This window comes from Chiloscyllium punctatum, chromosome 16 (genome assembly GCF_047496795.1).
Source record: "Chiloscyllium punctatum isolate Juve2018m chromosome 16, sChiPun1.3, whole genome shotgun sequence".
NCBI lineage: Eukaryota > Metazoa > Chordata > Chondrichthyes > Orectolobiformes > Hemiscylliidae > Chiloscyllium > Chiloscyllium punctatum.
The window spans coordinates 55,634,592-55,653,456 of record NC_092754.1 but is presented as its reverse complement, the minus strand read 5'-3'; positions in this window follow the sequence as shown (position 1 = coordinate 55,653,456).

The window sequence follows — 18,865 nt, the reverse complement described above, 5'->3', positions numbered from 1 at the left end:
ATCAAAGTGAAGCCCCAGTTTTACTCCCTCTGCCATGTCAAGGGCAGTTTCGGATTGACAATCTAGGAGTGTAATGACTTTTTAAAGATGGCCCCTGTAACAGGGAGGCCGGTGCATTCTGGGATATCCAGGCAGTTGTTATGACAAAGGGAAAAAAAATCGGGTTAGTGTCAGATGAGAGGAAGACCACGTGGGCAGGGAAGGAAGTTAATGAGGCAGACTGGGGATGGTATAATGAGAAAATGCACTTCACCTTGAGGAGAGAAGCCTTCCATGAAACCCGACTAAAATGAGACTTGACCAAATCATAAGATGGTTTAGGCCTCTGTCTGTCTGAATCAAAATAGGGATGCAGTGTGAAATATTGGGAGCAACAAACTTGGAGCGGAGATCTTTTCAGGAGATTCAAATCCTGAAAAAAGGGCTAACGCAATGTTCCAGACTGTTAAAAGTAGCCGGGGAAAATCCCCTGCCTTGTACTCACCAACATTATCCAATCCTCACTGGATGCAGGAATGGTGCTGGAGGCCTGGAGAATGGCTAATACCGCAACTTTGTTTAATGTGGGCTGACTGAATAGGTCGAGGCTGGAATTCTGAGACAGTGGATAAACGGTCACTGAGAAAGTCCCAGGGACTCCAGGACAGTCAGTCTGGATTTGTTCAAGGAAGAGCGTGTGTAATTAATCTGACTGTGTCGGTTTGAGACACTAACCTGTAACTGCATGTGACTTACTTGGATTTGATGAGAGATCCCATGGCAGATTGTTTAAAAACAGAAACTATAGGATCCAGGTGAATGAAGCAAACAACCCTGAGAAGTGCAAGGCAAGGCATTTGGGGACATCAACAATAGAGAGGAATACACATTAAACGAGAATATGGTCAGTGTGGGCAGATAAATGAAGGTAGCTGGAAACATCAATAAACTTGTTAATATAACAAATGGCATTTTTCCTCTATCAGACAAAATACGGAACTTCAAAGCAGGAAGCTTATGCAGGAACAGCATAAATAATGAGTTCAGTCACAGCTTGGCGACTGTGTGCAGTTCTGGTCACCCCATCACATGGAAGGATGGAATTGGACTGGAGAGGGTACAGAGGAGATTTTCCACCCTGTGAACGGGAAAGTGCAGTTATGAGGAAAGATTGGAACGGAGGATGCTGAGAAGAGATTAGATTAGGGTGCATATATTGTCAGGAGCCTGGGTAGAAAGAGAGAGCACACCTTGTTCCTGTTGGAGAGCTCAGTTACCAGCGGCGAATATTTAATATAATTATAGGAAATGATAGAGAAGTGATGACGAAAGTTGTTATTTCACCCAGAGTAAGGTCGGGATCTGTGTGTCACACGTAGAAGCGGAGTAGAGGCAGAAACTCTCAAACCATTTTAAAAAGGTGCCGGGATCTACACCTGAAGTCCTACACTGTCCGGGGAGACTGAACTAGGGCTTTAAACAACAACGTTACCTCTCGTCCAAGCAGACAGTGGACAGTGTCATCTCCTCTATACTGTGTTATTTTCTGAAGTTTTCAAAGGTTACCAATATCTGATAGGATCAATATGCAGGGATGAGGGGTGAGGGCAGGGAGGAGCAGTGTGTAAATTGTTTAGCATCACAATAATACTGATCCCATCCTTTCGACACAATGCTACTTCAATGCGTGGGCTTATTTATCCTTCCTGTAGAAATGTGGAAAACATTTGCTTATCCAGTTCTCAGTCGTGGTCACACTGCAGCCACATCTCCACAATCCCACCTGAATTTGACCTGGTTCACACTATTTAAAGCTACCATTTCACTGGCCTTATTGAAAAGTTCCCAGTTTCCTTCTTGCCCCATTGAAGGTTTCTCTCAGTCAACTAATGTTTCTCACTCTCAATTATTGCGGATCATTCTCTACCATCATCCTGAACTTTACAATGAAATGATCGCTGCGCCCCAAAACGTTCCCCTAATGACACTGGATCCACTTGCCCCACCTCTTTCCCAAGGACCAGGTCCAACAGTACATGTTCTCTTGGGCTGCTCTCATACTCCTGAAGTGAGCTCTCTTTCATGTAATCCAAGGGCGTTGACCCCTCATGACCCTGCACCAGCAGTAACCGAGTCAATATCTGGATAAATTCAGTTTCTCCGTATAACTAATCTGTAGTATTGCTCTCAAATGACCCTGCATCTTTATTCTTTCCATCCTTTCCAATGGTTGCTGACCGACAGACTGTACCTCACAGTGTAATTGTACACTTTTTTGTTCTCTAGCTCCAGCCAAATTCATTCTGTCCTTTGACGGAACCTCTTTCTCTTGGACTCCTCAACTCATGCTAATCTTAACCAGTACTTCTACCCTTCATCTTTTCCCTTCCCTTCTATTATTTTGGAATCTTTTATACTCAGCAATATTTAACACCAGTCCTGCCATTCTTGAACCAGCTCTCGATGATCAGTACATCAGATTTCCACACACCAATCGGCATCTGTAACTCCTCAAACTCCGAGGAGATTAAGGCTTTCTTTCTTACTCCATCTTCCACTGTTAAACGCTTTGTTGTAAATTAGTACCAACTGTATCTCCGATTATTTTGAGAGTCCTGGTAGTCTCCTCTTCTCTTCCTTTTTGGATCCTAAGCCCACGCCAAGTTATTTTCAATCTGTCCCAAACACCCCATAAGAAATTCAGTCCCAGCTCTGCCACGTTAGCCCATCCAGCTTGAACAGTTGTTGCCTTCCTCAGCACCAGACACAATGTCCCAGGAATCTGAAGCCCTTTCTGCTGCACCGTCGTTCCAGTCACACTCTCATCTACCTAAAACTCCGAGTTCTGTTCTCACTTGGACAAGGCACTGGCAGTAACCAAGAGCTACGTTTGAGGTCCCGATTGCTAGCCATCCACTTAGCTCCCTAAATTCCGATTCCCATTCCACTTCACCCTTTCTACTCAAGACATTCCTACCAACATGGTCATGACCTTTGAATGCTCACTGTCCCCCAGCCGAATGTCCTGCAGACACCGTGATATGCTTAACCCCACTATCCTGGAATTACAGAAAAACTGACACCTTCTTCAATTTCCTGACTCCCCTGTGCCTATTGCTCCTCCTTCCTTCCCCCATCCGCCCCCCCCCCCCCCCCCCCACCCCTCGTACAATCAGACTGCTTGTGGTGCCGCAGACATGGGTCCGACTGCCCTCCCCTGAGCAGCCAGCACCTTCATCATCTTCCAAATCAGGAAACTGCATTGGGAGTGAGATATCAGGATATTCTTCGATTCCCTCAATGTTTCTCTTTGACTATCTAGTCCCCTTTTCCCTTTCTTGTTCTCGGCTGTCATGTCTGCAGGGTGATCTGCTCTGTGTGTGTGCTATCCCCCTAACTCTCAGCATCACAGATGGCCCATAGAGTCTCTAATCACTGTCTGATCTCCAAGACTCAGTGTTCATCTCGGACATGAGCAGGGGCTATGACTTCTCAATGTAACAGAACACATTTTCCATCTGACAAACATGTCTTGCCATGTCTTTAAATGCAACATGTCTAGAGTACCTTAATTAATTACTTAGAATGAAGTTCACATCAGGGAAATAGCAATATAGTTAACTCCCTTATTCAACTGTGGATTACTGAGGGTCATGTGTTATATTGGCTCAGAATTTCACTTCTCCCTCTTATTTCAGGGTTCAAACCTTATTTCAGAAGTTGAAAAAATAAATTTGCTAACTTCTATCAATTTACTGATAGTCGCTAATAACGGTGAATGAATTTGCCAATGAATTTGCAGCCTTTTCTGTGAAGGCTCTTGTACTTCTTCCAAACTCAGTGCAGGCCAGTCCCAGCAAAGAAAGTTATCTCTGTGACTCCCAGGAACGTGTAATCTTCCAGCTCCCACTGCACTCTGCTCTCTCAAAGGGTCACAGTCTCTGTGACTCCCAGGCACGATTAGGCCTCGATCCTCAGTGCTGATTTATATCCTTCAACTTTGCTGCCTCTGGAACGCCCAGGTATGTTAGCCTCACGCTTCTGCTCCAAGTTGCTCCGTCACATGGTCACTCCCTCTGTGACTCCGTGCTCATTTCGAGCCTCCTGCTCTGCTGCATCTCCAACTCCAAGTCCCAGTCGGCCTCGATCCTCGCTGCCGATTAATATTTTCCAGCTCTGTGCTGTTCTCTCTCAGGTTCTCTCCTCTTGTGACTCCCAGGTAATCGTAGGCCTCAAGTCTCAGCTGAGATTTATAACATCGAATTCCGCACTGCTGCCTTACAGAATCACTGTTGTGCCTGGAAGACAGTGGGAAAGAGGAGGATTAGCCAGAACAGAGTGTGTTACAGTGATTGAGGGATCTGGAGGGGATGGGACAGGTTATCTGGGGAGCTAGGCAGACCTGCAGTGTCTAAAGCAGGTCATTGGAAGATGCAGTGAGAGTTGCAGACACTGAAGAAGGCAAAGGAAAGAGAGAGACAGTGGCTTGCTCATGATGGAGCTATGTAGAGTCAAAAGTGCTTTTTCTGAGCTGCTTATAGAGATGTGTAGACTTCAACAAATGTAAATTGAGAACCAGCAAGTGTTGTATGGTACTGAAGACAGTTGGATGTTACAGAGTTAAAAGATGTGCGGTAACTGAGGGAAATGTAAACTTTTGGAGCACTGGTGGTGTTAAAGGACTCTCTGGACATGAAGTGGTACAGAGAATGTCAGCATTCCAAATAGTGGGATTGTAATGACTGGAAGTACAGAGATGGATAAGGAGGATGAAATGTTCCAATTTAGTACATGCAACCACTGTAATTATAGAGATGTAAGGAAGGGAACCTGTGCTGTGATTGATTACAGCTATATGGAGAGATACAGAAACTGACGGGGTTACAAATTTAAAAAGGGAGAGATTTTAGGTGATCAGAAATTTAAACAAGGAAAAAGAAAGTTTTGAGATCTCTAACACAGAGGGAATGGAGGAGGTGAGATATTGTGAGGAACTATAAGAGTTCTAAGTCAGGGAGGATGTAAGATATAAAAGGGAGAGCTACATTGTCTGCATGCAGTTTCCGACGTGAGGAGTGTTGTCGCGCCTGCTGGAGGGGACACAGATAACACCAGTTCCAACGGCTGGTGCAGTGGCTCAGGAAGGCAGCTCACTACTACCTTCTCAGGGACAACTCAAAATCAATAACAAATGCTGGCTCAGCCAACAAAGCTCATGTTCATGAATGAATGAAGGAATAAAAGATCTACAAGTAGCACTGAGGCCACTCATGAAGGCTCTTTCAACAGCACTTCATAAACCCGGAACCACTGTACACTGGAAGGACAGGAGCTCCAGGTACACGGGAACACCAGTATTTCCAAGTTTCCCTCCAAGGCACGCCCCATCCTGCCAGCACTGTGTCTGTCCCTACACCCAAAGGACTGCAATGGGTCAGGAAGGCAGCTCACCACCACCTTCTCCAGGGAGTTGCAGATGGGAAGGTAATGGGGAAACTCTGCTGTTTACAGCCAGATCGAAAAATAAATCCAGCCGTGGGTGTGAAATGAAATTTCCGTTTCAGAACAACATGCCGAGCATGGATAGAGGATTTGTCTGATTGGCACAAGGCAGAGAGTGTGAAGAAAGGGGTCTTTTTCATGATGGGAACTGGTGATGAGGGGAGCTCCGCAGGGGTCAGTGTTGGGACTACACTCTACACGTCATACATTAAGAGTCTGGACAAAGGAAGTGAATGGTTCGAGAATCGCTCCAAGAACGATCCCAGGGATGAAATTCGTGTATATATAAGGAGGTGGTGAAGTTTCTGGGTCTGCACTTGAAGAAGTTTCAGAGGCATTGGCAGAATCTCAGTCAAACTTACAGACTACTCAGGGGCCTGGACGGAGTGGACGGGGGCAAGATGTTTCCACGAGCAGCAGAGACTAGGGGCCAAGGGCACAGATTCAGAGTGAACTGACGACCCTTTAGAATGGAAATGTGGAGGAATTTATTCAGCCGGAGGGGAATGGATCTGTGGAACTCACTACCTCATGGGGGTGTGGGTGCGAAGTGATTCAGAGATAGCTAGGTTCTTGATGTGTAAGGAGATCAAAGGTTGCAGGGAGTAAGTGAGAGAACAGGTTTGAGAAACAATTCAGCCATAATCAAATAGTGGAATAGATCGGATGGACTGAATGGCCTAATTCTACTCCTATAAATGATAGTCTTATGGACTGCACTTTTTCCATAGGTTTCTGGCATATTGTTTTCCAAACATTCCAACACTTTCCTGATTATTGCTGTCACTTCTTTGTTTCAGATCAACTGCAGAAAGCTACACCACGGAGTAACGTTGGAATCCTTGTGTATAAATCTCAGAAAGGTGGCATACAGGGCAAGCAGAACATAAAGGAAGCAAATGGAATGCTGGCATTGATTCCAAAGGGAATTGAGAATAAAAATGGGGAAGGCTTGTAATAAATATAGAGGACTCCTGTCAGCCCGCACTGAGAATACTGTGAACAGGTTTGGTCCCCTATCTGGAGGGAAAATGTCCTTGCATTGGAGGCAGCCCAGAGAAGGTTCACCAGGCTGGTCTTCAAAATGGAGGGATATTGATGAAAAGTTTTGGAGAAGGTTGAACTTTCAGTCGTGAACATTAGAAAATGAGGCAAATTTATTGATACATCGAAGAGTCTTGTGTTCTCACAGATTCAGTGTTGTCATGAGCAAGGATCTGTAACTGGAGATAAAGGGGAATAGAGACAGCAGAGAAGCTAACAGAGAAAAGCTGGGTTGTAGAGACTGGAGAATGTTACAGATTTCGGGTGGTTGGAGATCACTATTAGTGGTTGGAGATCAGACAGGTTGTCGGGGTGAAAGATGTCAAGGAGAGTCACAGGGTTATCAGTCCTTAAGGAGTTACAGAGTTTAAGAGGAATATCGGGACTAGAGATTACTCAGGTAAGGGTGGTCGTTGGAGCTTCAGGAGATACACACTGGGAGGGTTGTCGGGACTGGAGGTTACACAGATATTGGTGTTAGTTGTAACTAGATAAGCTTTTAGAGAAAGGGAAGGTTGTAGGTGCTGGAGATTACACAGATTGGGCAGTATTTGGATCTACAGGAGTATATAGAGAAAGGAAGGTTTGGATGGACTAGAGATTACACAGATTGGGGTGGTATTTGGAGCTGCAGGAGTTTATAGAGACCGGGAGGATGGTTGGTGCCGGGAATTACACTAACATGAACAATAGTTGGAGCTGCAGGAGTGAGTGAGATAGGGAGGGTTAAAAGGGCTGGATCAGTTCACACAGCCAGGGAGAATTGTAGTGATTGGAGGAGCCAGAGATGCTTAGGGTTATAGGACTGCAGGAATTCAGAGATTTAGTGAGGACTGTGAAGGCAGGTTTGCAGCATTCCCATCAGTTACACAGAGATGTGGGGTACTGTTCTGGAGGAGGTTACAGAAATCAACAGGGTTGCAGATAATGGAAGATATTACAGATAGTAACTGCAGTATTTGAGGAGGTGAGAGAAACAGGATGCATTGAAGAGTTGGAGGCTGCTACAGGTGTTAAACTTGCTACAAAGGATTCATAACGTTACATTGATAAAGAGGATTGGAAGCTCTGGAGATAAAGAATGAGAATTGCAGTTACTGAAGAACCACAGTGATGTGGAGGAACATATGAGTACGAGGAGTTATAACATGAGATGAGCTGTATTCAATTGGAGTCAGGAAAGATACAGGTTGATCTGAAAGGGCAACAGGTGATCAAAAGGACAGTGAGGCATCACTGTAGAATTGGGACAGTTTACGCAGGCGGAGTATATTTTATAGAATGGTACTATTCCCTGAGAGGGACAGATCACCCACACATTGGGAAGGAAGGCAGCGTCCCTGAGAGAGGCCAGATCACCCACACATTGTGAAGGACACCAGTGACCCTGAGAGTGCACAGATCACCCACACAATGGGAAGGATAGCAGGATCTCTGAGAGTGGGCAGATCAACCACACAATGGGAAGGACGGCCTGATCCCTAAGAGTGGGAAAATCACCAAACCATTGGGAAGGATGGCAGCGTCACTGAGAGGAGGCAGCTAACCCACATATTGCAGATGGACAGCAGAGTCCCTGAGAGGGGGCAGATCACACACACATTGGGAAGGATGGCAGGGTTCCTAAGAGGGACAGATCAACCGCAGACACCTCAGAAAATCAGGCATTTGCCCACACCACAGTTAATTGCCCGGAAAGAAAGCCCAATTTTCTGCTGTTTTAAACAGAAAAGCAGCACGGGTTGAAACAGGGTTATTAACACGCTGCGTCATTGGAGTTGAACAGCAGAAATGGCAGCGGTGGGATTCGAACCCACGCCGCTGTCGAGACTGGAGCCTTAATCCACCGTGGTGGACCGCTGGGACACACTACCAGCCGGCGGAGCTCCCCATTTCCTTGCACTTCCAATTTTGCTCCTGCATAACAACAGATCCAAACTCACGTGAAAAGGGTTCCATGATCCCTCTCCGACTCGCACAACTGCTGGGATGTGCTCGTCTCCAATATCTATTTCGCAGCAGATAATGATAGACCATCAATCCAGACAAAAATCAACGGTAAGGTGAGTTTATCTTCTCAGACTGGATTCAGTTCCAAATGTATCTGTGAGTGCGTGAGAACATACGATTGGTTGTGTTTCGGTCAAATAACCATGAGCTGCTTCACATTACTGCAATTTCGATTCTTGCATTGCTAAATGATTTCACCCATTGCTCGAAACAGGACGACTTTCACGTTTACACGGAACATGAAGCACACTGGACTACAGGGAAAATGCACAAAGCTGAGCAGGCCGTGTTCCACACCATACCGTGCAGCATAGTTTCAGTCACTGTGTCTGTTTTGCAGAGTAAGAGTCCCAAAGAATGTTCTCCACCCTAAAACCGGAGGAGGCATTACAATCTGGGAACGACAGATCACATTGTGAGGATGCTCTGACCTCAGAGCCAGTTCGAGGTGCCACTTTCCTTGCGTTTTTGCCTCAACCGTGCAATTCACTGCAGAGATGTTTACACCTGGACATGAACCACATGGATACCAACTGAGTTGGAAACCTGTGTGGGAATCGACATGGAGCGACTCAATAAATTTTGCTCAATTCCATGGTGCTTTTTAGAAATGCAGTTTCTGTTCACCTCAATCTAAAAGGCTGTTTCTGAACATAGTAACAGAAGTCAAAAGGTAATTACCTCACCCCAACTCCCTCTCCGGAAGAGGTGCTAACTGCCCTTGATTGCTTTTTGTTCTCGATGTGAAGAGCTCTCACGCCTGAGTCACCTTCACGTGTCTGGTTGCTGAGTGAGCCACAAAGAAGGAATTTCACCAGAGCTGCAACTGCCTCACTTCCCCACTCGCCCTCCCCGTTTACATTTTCCTGCTCCTCAGTGATTTAAAGAAAACCAAATGGATGCGATGTCATTCTGTAGCCTCTCTGTCGATCCCTCCGTTTCAGTTCCAACGTGGCGTTGATCTCGGGGCGAACCTTAGTACTAGCGACGCTATCAAAGCACCGGTCCAGAGGTTCCTCTGAGAGGGTAATTTCTTTCATTGCTGTTGCTGATTGAGTGAGCCACTAACGAGCGAACTGCGCCAAAACCGGATCCAAGACCTCTGGTGCCAACTCTCGCACGTTGAATAACGACAGACAGCTTCCAAATGAGGTCTTTCAGAGACGACATTGGGGGTACATTTGAAAGACAGACAAGTTCAGGAATCCGTGGTGCGCTGTGACACCAGCGCATCAGCTTCTTCTCTGTCTTTGAACCGGGCCGCCTGCGCAAGGAATGCAAATGCGGTACAGCTTTTCGCGGAAGGATCAGAACGCGGCAACTACAATCTCAACAGAATGGCATATGATCAGAACCAGGTTGGAGAATAACTTTACAATGCTTTGCACAGTCATTAAATGGAATTGCATTACATTTCACTACGCGAGCAGATTTGTTCAAGCAAATTCGAAGGCATGTTTGCAGATGGGAAAGCAAGCTTCGTTCTTGTCCATGTAAAAGGCTGCAGTTGAAGAACAAAGCAGTTTCTGCCCATTTTCGGGCTGGGGACCGTTCGCGTGTTAGGCGAACGTGATGACCACTACACTACAGAAACAAGCCGCAGCCGACGCTGAGGCGGCCCCGTGGCACCCAGCAATGAAAGTTAAAGCCATTCTACCTTTCAACTTTCTGTTTCCAATAGCTCGTTGTTTAATGGGACTTGTTTAATTTTGGCTATGTGGTGAGCATGGACGAGATACACCAAAGTATCTGTTTCCACGCGGTGTACCCCAGTAACGTTGTGTTGCTTACACCTGCTTTGAAAGGATCACTTTTTAGCGGAGCTTGCCGTCGCTGTCTGTGGCACAATCATTTAGTATGTTCGACTGCTCACGGGAAAGGTAGCATTGTGAAACACTGCAGAAACGAACGACTTCCTTACTTTTGCTCCGACTGACCATACTCTGGGAAATTTTCCCAGATTCTCAGTGAAGGATTTTTGCAGCTGGAAGTTACCTCAGAAACCCTGTTAATTCGTAATGTATTGAGAGAATCGAAAACCAGAAGGCATTTAACACGGAACACAAACAAAACTGGCAAACCTAATGCATTTTCAGACACAGAGATGCATGAATGCTGAATGTGAGACAGTCCGGGGGCATGAGCCATAATGTAATCTCACAACTAACAACAGGGCAATTCCAAACTACTCTTTCAAACATACTGCAGCCTTAGTGCACCACCAATTCCCAGGCAATGCTGAAAAGAATGAAAGAAAGAACATAATAAGAACGGGCCATAAAAAGTGAATTTTACCAGTCACAGTCTCGATTAGATTACCTTTCCCTTCCGATGTCTCCAGGATGGAGATGAAGGAAATGGGAGAAATGCAATAACATATCACATCGAAATTCATTGGAACGATTTTTTCATTGTCCAGAAAACCAAATAATGACGAGTCGAGTCACCGTAGGAGTTTGTTTCACAACAGAGATGAAATAACAGTCTCCATTCGGTTGCAGTACAAACTCAACTTGCCTGGAAAAGAAAGCAACAGTCGAGGTGCTTGCGATTTTCCGCACGGGAGACGATCACCATCATGACAGCACAGACACGTCAGAAAATCAGGCACTTCCCCACAACACAGTTAATTGCCCGGGAAGCAAGCCCATTTTACTTCTGTTTTCAACAGAAACGCAGCAGGGGTTGAAGCAGCGTTATTGAAGCTGATCAACAGAAATGACAGCGGTGGGATGCGAACCCACGCCTCTGCCGAGACAGGAGTTTAAACCCAGCGACTTAGACCGCTCCGCACACTACCAGCCGGCCACGGCCCCCATTTTCTTTCACTTCCAATTGTGTTCCTGCATAACAACAGATGCTAACTCACGGGAAAAGGGTTCCATGATCCCTCACCAATTCGCACAACTGCTGGGATGTGCTCGTCTACAATATCTATTTCGCAGCAGATAATGATAGTCCATCAATCCAGACAAAATTCAACGGTAAGGTGAGTTTATCTGCTCAGACTGGATTCAGCTACAATTGTATCTGTGAGTGCGTGAGAACATACGATTGGTTGTGATTCGGTCAAATTACCATGAGCTGCTTGACATTACTGCAATTTCGATTCTTGCGTTGCTAAATGATTTCACCCATTGCTCGAAACATGACGACTTTCACGTTTACACGGAACATGAAGCACACTGGACTACAGGGAAAATGCACAAAGCTGAGCAGGCCGTGTTCCACACAATACCGTGCAGCATAGTTTCAGTCACTGTGTCTGTTTTGCAGAGTAAGAGTCCCAAAGAATGTTCTCCACCCTAAAACCGGAGGTAGCATTACAATCCGAGAACGACAGATCACATTGTGAGGATGCTCTGATCTCGGAGCCAGTTCGAGATGCCACTTTCCTTGCGTTTATGCCTCAACCGTGCAATTCACTGCAGAGATGTTCACACCTGGACATGAGCCACATGGATACCAACTGAGTTGGAAACCTGTGCGGGAATCGACGTGGAGCGACTCAATAAATTTTGCTAAATTCCATGGTGCTTTTTAGAAATGCAGTTTCTGTTCACCTCAATCTAAAAGGCAGTTTCTGAACATTGTAAAAGAAGTCAAAAGGTAATTACCTCACCCCACCCCCCTCTCCTGAAGAGGTGCTAACTGCCCTAAATTGCTTTTTGTTCTCGAAGTGAAAAGCTCTCACGCCTGAGTCACCTTCACGTGTCTGGTTGCTGAGTGAGTCACAAAGAAGGAATTTCACCAGAGCTGCAACTGCCTCACTTCCCCACTCGTCCTCCCCGTTTACATTTTCCTGCTCCTCAGTGATTTAAAGAAAACCAAATGGATGCGATGTCATTCTGTAGCCTCTCTGTCGATCCCTCCGTTTCAGTTCCAACGTGGCGTTGATCTCGGGGCGAACCTTAGTACTCGCGACGCTATCAAAGCACCGGTCCAGAGGTTCCTCTGAGAGGGTAATTTCTTTCATTGCTGTTGCTGATTGAGTGAGCCACTAACGAGCGAACTGCGCCAAAACCTGATCCAGGACCTCTGGTGCCAACTCTCGCACGTTGAATAACGACAGGCAGCTTCCAAATGAGGTCTTTCAGAGACGACATTGGGGGTACATTTGAAAGACAGCCTAGTTCAGGAATCCGTGGTGCACTGTGTCACCAGCGCATCAACTTCTTCCCTGCCTTTGAACCGAGCCGCCTGCGCAAGGAATGCAAATGCGGTACTGCTTTTCGCGGAAGGATCAGAACGCGGTAACGACACTCTCAAACAGAATGGCACATGATCAGAACCAGCTTGGAGAATAACTTTACAATGCTTTGCACAGTCATTAAATGGAATTGCATTACATTTCACTACTCGCGCAGATTTGTTCAAGCAAATTCGAAGGCATGTTTGCAGATGGGAAAGCAAGCAAGCAAGTTCCGTTCTTGTCCATGTAAAAGGCTGCAGTTGAAGAACAAAGCTGTTTCTGCCCAGTTTCGGGCTGGGGACCTTTCGCGTGTAAGGCGAACGTGATGACCACTACACTAAAGAAACAAACCGCAGCCGACGCTGAGGCGGCCCCATGGCACCCATCACTGAAAGTTGAAGCCATTCCCCCTTTCAACTTTCTGTTTCCAATAGCTCGTTGTTTAATGGGACTTGTTTAATTTTGGCTATGTGGTGAGCATGGACGAGATACACCAAAGTATCTGTTTCCACGCAGTGTACCCCAATAACGTTGTGTTGCTTACACCGGCTTTAAAGGATCACTTTTTAAACGGTGCTTGCCGTCGCAGTCTGTGGCACAATCATTTAGTCTGTTCGATTGCTCACGGGAAAGGTAGCGTTGTGAAACACTGCAGAAACGATCGACTTCCTTACTTTTGCTCCGACTGACCATACTCTGGGAAATTTTCCCAGATTATCAGTGGAGGATTTTTGCAGCTGGAAGTTACCTCAGAAACCCTGTTAATTCGTAATGTATTGAGAGAATCGAAAACCAGAAGGCATTTAACACGGAACACAAACAAAACTGGCAAACCTAATGCATTTTCAGACACAGAGATGCATGAATGCTGAATGTGAGACAGTCCGGGGGCATGAGTCGTAAATTAATATCACAACTAACAACAGGGCAATTCCAAACTACTCTTTCAAACATCCTGCAGCCTTAATGCACCACCAATTCCTAGGCAATGCTGAAAAGAGAGAAAGAAAGAACATAATAAGAATGGGCCATAAAAAGTGAATTTCACCAGTCACAGTCTCGATGAGATTACCTTTCCCTTCCGATGTCTCCAGGATGGAGATGAAGGAAATGGGAGAAATGCAATAACATATCACATCAAATTCATTGGAACGTTTTTTTCATTGTCCAGAAAACCAAATAATGACGAGTCGAGTCACCGTAGGAGTTTGTTTCACAACAGAGATGAAATAACAGTCTCCATTCGGTTGCAGTACAAACTCAACTTGCCTGGAAAAGAAAGCAACAGTCGAGGTGCTTGCGATTTTCCGCACGGGAGGCAACCACCATCATGACAGCACAGACACCTCAGAAAATCAGGCACTTCCCCACACCACAGTTAATTACCCGGGAAGCAAGCCCATTTTTCTTCTGTTTCAAACCGAAATGCAGCAGGTGTTGAAACAGTGTTATCAACATGCTGCGTCATTGGAGTTGATCAGCAGAAATGGCAGCGGTTGGATTCGAACCCACGCCTTTGTCGAGACTGGAGTATTACTGCAATTTCGATTCGCCCATTGCTCGAAACAGGACGTTTCTCACGTTTACACGGAACATGAAGCACACCGGACTACAGGGAAAATGCACAAAGCTGAGCAGGCCGTGTCCCAAATCATACCGTGCAGCATAGTTTCAGTCACTGTGTCTGTTTTGCAGAGTAAGATTCCCAAAGAATGTTCTCCACCCTAAAACCGGAGGAAGCATTACAATCCGGGAATGACAGATCACATTGTGAGGAAGCTGTTCAACCCATCGAGTCCACAGCGACTCTCTGATGCTTGTATATCCCTGTGCTTATTCATGTTTGATGATGTGTGTCCTAATAATGCGGAGCTGTCCCTTTATCGCAATTCCGTCACCAACAAATTGATCCAATTGTAATTCACAGCTTTCCATTTCACAGGGAGAACACTGCTGTGTGAAACGGCTTGGGGAATAACTGCAGGGCATCATGCGCAGAGAGCACTCTACAACTGAGGTGCCTCACCTTCACCAGTTTATTCCCAGCTCTGGCAAGAGATTTTGCGAATCAGATCAGAGCACATCGACAGAGAACAGGAAAAGAGCTTCCAGAAATTCACAAGTGTGTTTCCTCATTTGTGTAAATTTCCCGTGTGTATCGGTATGAAATATTCATTTCAGACACATTGAATGAAAAGAAGCGGAAAGTGAAACAACATGTAATGCTTAGAATGGAGATCTATTCCAGAGAAACACATTGAAACATGGAATTGACAACGAACAGAGGATGTTTTCAATCCATTAATTTCATGGTTATGAGTCCAATCCGCTCCCGCTGGGCCGCTTTCTTAGCGCTGACCATAGCAGTTTCACACAGTCTTCAGCTTTTCGTCTGGCTTGTGGCATGTACCTCAGAGGATGGTTTCAAAAGTTCTTGACTATTATTGTGTGACGCACTGTGGCGCAGATGTGTCCCGGCTGTGTCAATATAACCTGTGACTAACTTGCCATATTCTGTTGGTTTAACTGTGATTTCACTCAGAATCACAAAATATGTCACAGTGCAAAGTGAGGCTATGCAGCCCCCAAACAATAAGGAAATGTCTATAGAGGTCGATTGATTGACTTTTTTTGATTGATTGATTGTCACTTGCACCTTAGTGCAGTGAAAACTTTTGTTTGCGATTGGTAAAGGCAGATCATACTAATCAAGGACATGTAGATCACAGCATAAGTAAAACAACATTTTGGACAGATTAAGTCTTTCAGGTTACCCCACACAGGACGTGCACTCGGCAAAATCCACATTAACAGGATCAGCATCATTTGAAGTTCGGGAATCCATTTTTCAGTCTTTTAACGACCTCCAAGAAGTTGCTGTTGTGTGTCTTTAAGCTTCAGTATCTTGTTCTGAACTCGATCTCGTCAAAATTATACATTCGGAGTCAAAAATACAACGAAATGCAAAATTCCAGTGCTCAAGTGTGACTTCTCACACGTACATCACCCCACCCCCCGAGGCGATATCACACCCAAGACCAACAAGTCAGACCCGCAACAGAAGCATGATCCATAAATCAGCTGAGTTTCCTTGTTTAAAAAATAGGGTTTTTCTGTTCTTTCGGAGGGAAGGGTACACTGAGTTTTAATAACAGCTCCTTGCTATTCTGGCTTCTGGTTCCCGGGAGGACATGCTAGCCATTTCTTTTGCGAGGGGGCTCACATCATTGGCACCTGGACGAACTCATCTTCAATTGGCAATTAGTGTTATGGGAGGGAAACATGAACGCGCTTTCCAGCCCACTATCAAACACGGGGTTGTGGAGTGCGGAAGGGGGTTAGAAGTAGTGGGAGTTATGGAATTTCTGGAAAGCTGTGCAAAAGAGAGATCACGCATGCACAGGACTTAATATTCTTTAGGTAACCTTGTGCAAATAACGCCATCTGAGACAAATAGAAATGTGAAGAACTGCAGGGAAAGTGAGAATCTCTCCCAGTCATCTGTGTCTGTGTCCTTCTCGAAGTCACAGCGAGGTCTCTGCTGTCTGAATCAGCATGGGAGGTTCGTGCAGCGAGTCCTGTCCGTCAGGCACGTTGCACCTGATGTGAAGAAGTTTTATCACGTTACCGCCAGCTCAGAGAATAGATTTCACAGCTCACATCATTCCGGAGTGACAGGGAACAGAAGAAAGCGATTCAGACCATCATCTAACCACCTACTGGAGAGAAGACGGATGTGGAGAACAAACAGTCACGACCAGTGCATGATCCCAGCATTTACAACCTTGGTCTGTGTGACAACAAAAGCAGGAACCAGGAACTGCTTATCTTGCTTCTTAAAACAGACATGAAAAGTTGTGGAGCATAGATACATCTACATGCTGTGAGTGAAATAATGAAAAGCAGAGTACAGCTCACAGAGTATTGTCTAACCTCTGAGTTATGGGCTCAGCACGCTCCAACTGTGACCCTCTGCTCACCAAATTTGAACACAAACAAAATCTGTTGAAACGGATTCTGTGAGGAATTGAAACCAATGGAATGAAAAGCCCCTTCAGAGCGGGATGCAACGCTATCTGTGTAGGGATCCTTTTCCAGACTGGAGGAGAGTGTGCAGTGCTGTTTCCATGGGTCAATAACAGGACAGATAGATTGAATGAGCGTCGAATGTTATTTTAGGGAGCCCTGTCGCCGTGACCCCCTGTTCCTTTTGTACAATGGTGCAAAAGCACGGACCTTTTGTGCAGAGGGGACAATTGCAAAATCGTTACTGAGGCAAAATGCACAAATGAGAAAAACAACAAAGCAACCACAGAAACTCTTGTTACGTGACGGGGTAAACTCCCTCTGCTAATGTAAATCAACTAGACAGAAAGGATTCACTCCGTGCTGTCTTCTGTTAAAATTCAAGAGGCAAAGAACCAACCCAAAAATCACTATGTAAGTTAAAAATAGCAACTTTATTGCTTTTTATGACGGAGAATAATCAACCTACAACTCCTTTCGCTAAACATTCTGCTCTACAATCCCTCCCCTCACCCCGACCCCAATAACTTTAACAAAAAAGTTCAAATTTACAAACCAGCTATTTGTCGAATTTACTCTTTGTATCTTCCTCTGTAAATTTTGTTTCTCCAGGTCGGTGTTAATGCTTTTTCTCTATGCAATCTATTTCTCCAGATAGGCACCTCTTGGGGATTTTACTAGCATCCTAAATCTGTTGGTCTTTTAACTGCTCTCTTTGCTGTTCTTTGCCACTCTGGGTAACTGTTCCAAATGTCCGATATTTGTCCCACAAAACTTCGGACCGTTTCATTGGTTTTAACATTGTAAAAATACCAAATTCAAACTTGATTGGGACACAATTTAAACTGATTGGCCGAATTCAAATTTGATTTTTGTATCCATGTAACACATCTCTTAGTTGTTTTGACCAAATGTTATGTTGTTGCCCTGTTCTGGACTCCTTGTGCTAGCCAGACATTTCAGCACCATTAAAAGTACATTACACCCACAACTTCATAACACCAGCATTTGCCAAGACAGTCTATTTCTCTCAACACCGCTCTCTATCAATGTCATGTGCCTGAGATTTGAACAATCTCCGATCAATGTTAATCAAAACTGCCCTATGCTCATAACCTCAGATTTAACACGCCCCCTTACTTATGTCTGACAATATTAATTTATTTCGCACTGTGTTACTTCAGCACACGTTGAGACGAAATAAAAATGAGAACAACAGTCACCTATGTGACTGTGATTTGTCCTAATGTTGCTGCAGCCAACATATTCAGCTGTATGTGAAATAGCCCTCATCTTTCCTGTACCAGTAATGAGATTGCATAGCATAGTGGTAAGTTTTCCTGAGTTGAAGTAGACCCAGCATCATTTCTCAGGGTGAAATTTACTGATGAATTACACAAGGCTTGGGGTTTCAATTTGGCTAGGAAGGATATGGTCAGAGTTCCCTTGATACAAAATCGTTAGCGACGATGGAAATGAGATTTACTGGGAGGTATAGCCACGAGAAAAGAAAAGAAGGGATTTAATGGGATGGTGGAATAGATGAAGATTCACGCGACATAAATCAGGAATGACTGAGTTGTGTCCTAATGGAGGTTTTCCAGCGGATGTGCGGTTCGCAAGGTAAGTAAGAGGAAAATTACCTGGTGTAGGTGAATGTATAACTAGAGGTTAGAGTTTCAAAACCAACGAGGAACGACAACGAAGTTTGCAGTTACTTTTTATTCTGAGTTTTTGAAATCGGAGATTACTTTTCAGACAGAAAAAGAATTTCAGAAGATTAATCCAGCATATTTGAAAGGCCATTTGCAGACACACAAGGAGCGAATTTAACAGGGACACGCATTCTGGGCTGCCTGGATGGGGAGGCAAACGTGACAAACTCACCAATTGTTAAGCGTTCATCGGAAAGAAATTGCATAATACCTTCAACTGAACATGTTAAGTATAAGAAGAGCTGGTGATGTTGAAAGGTGCAGCAGCTGATTCGACGTGAACTACTGCAGATTGTTAATATACTAAGCTGTTTGTTTTAGCTTTACATTAATTGGAAGCCGGTCATTTCAGTCAGCTGGCTAACTGGTTTATGGTATAGAGGGAGATTAACAACGT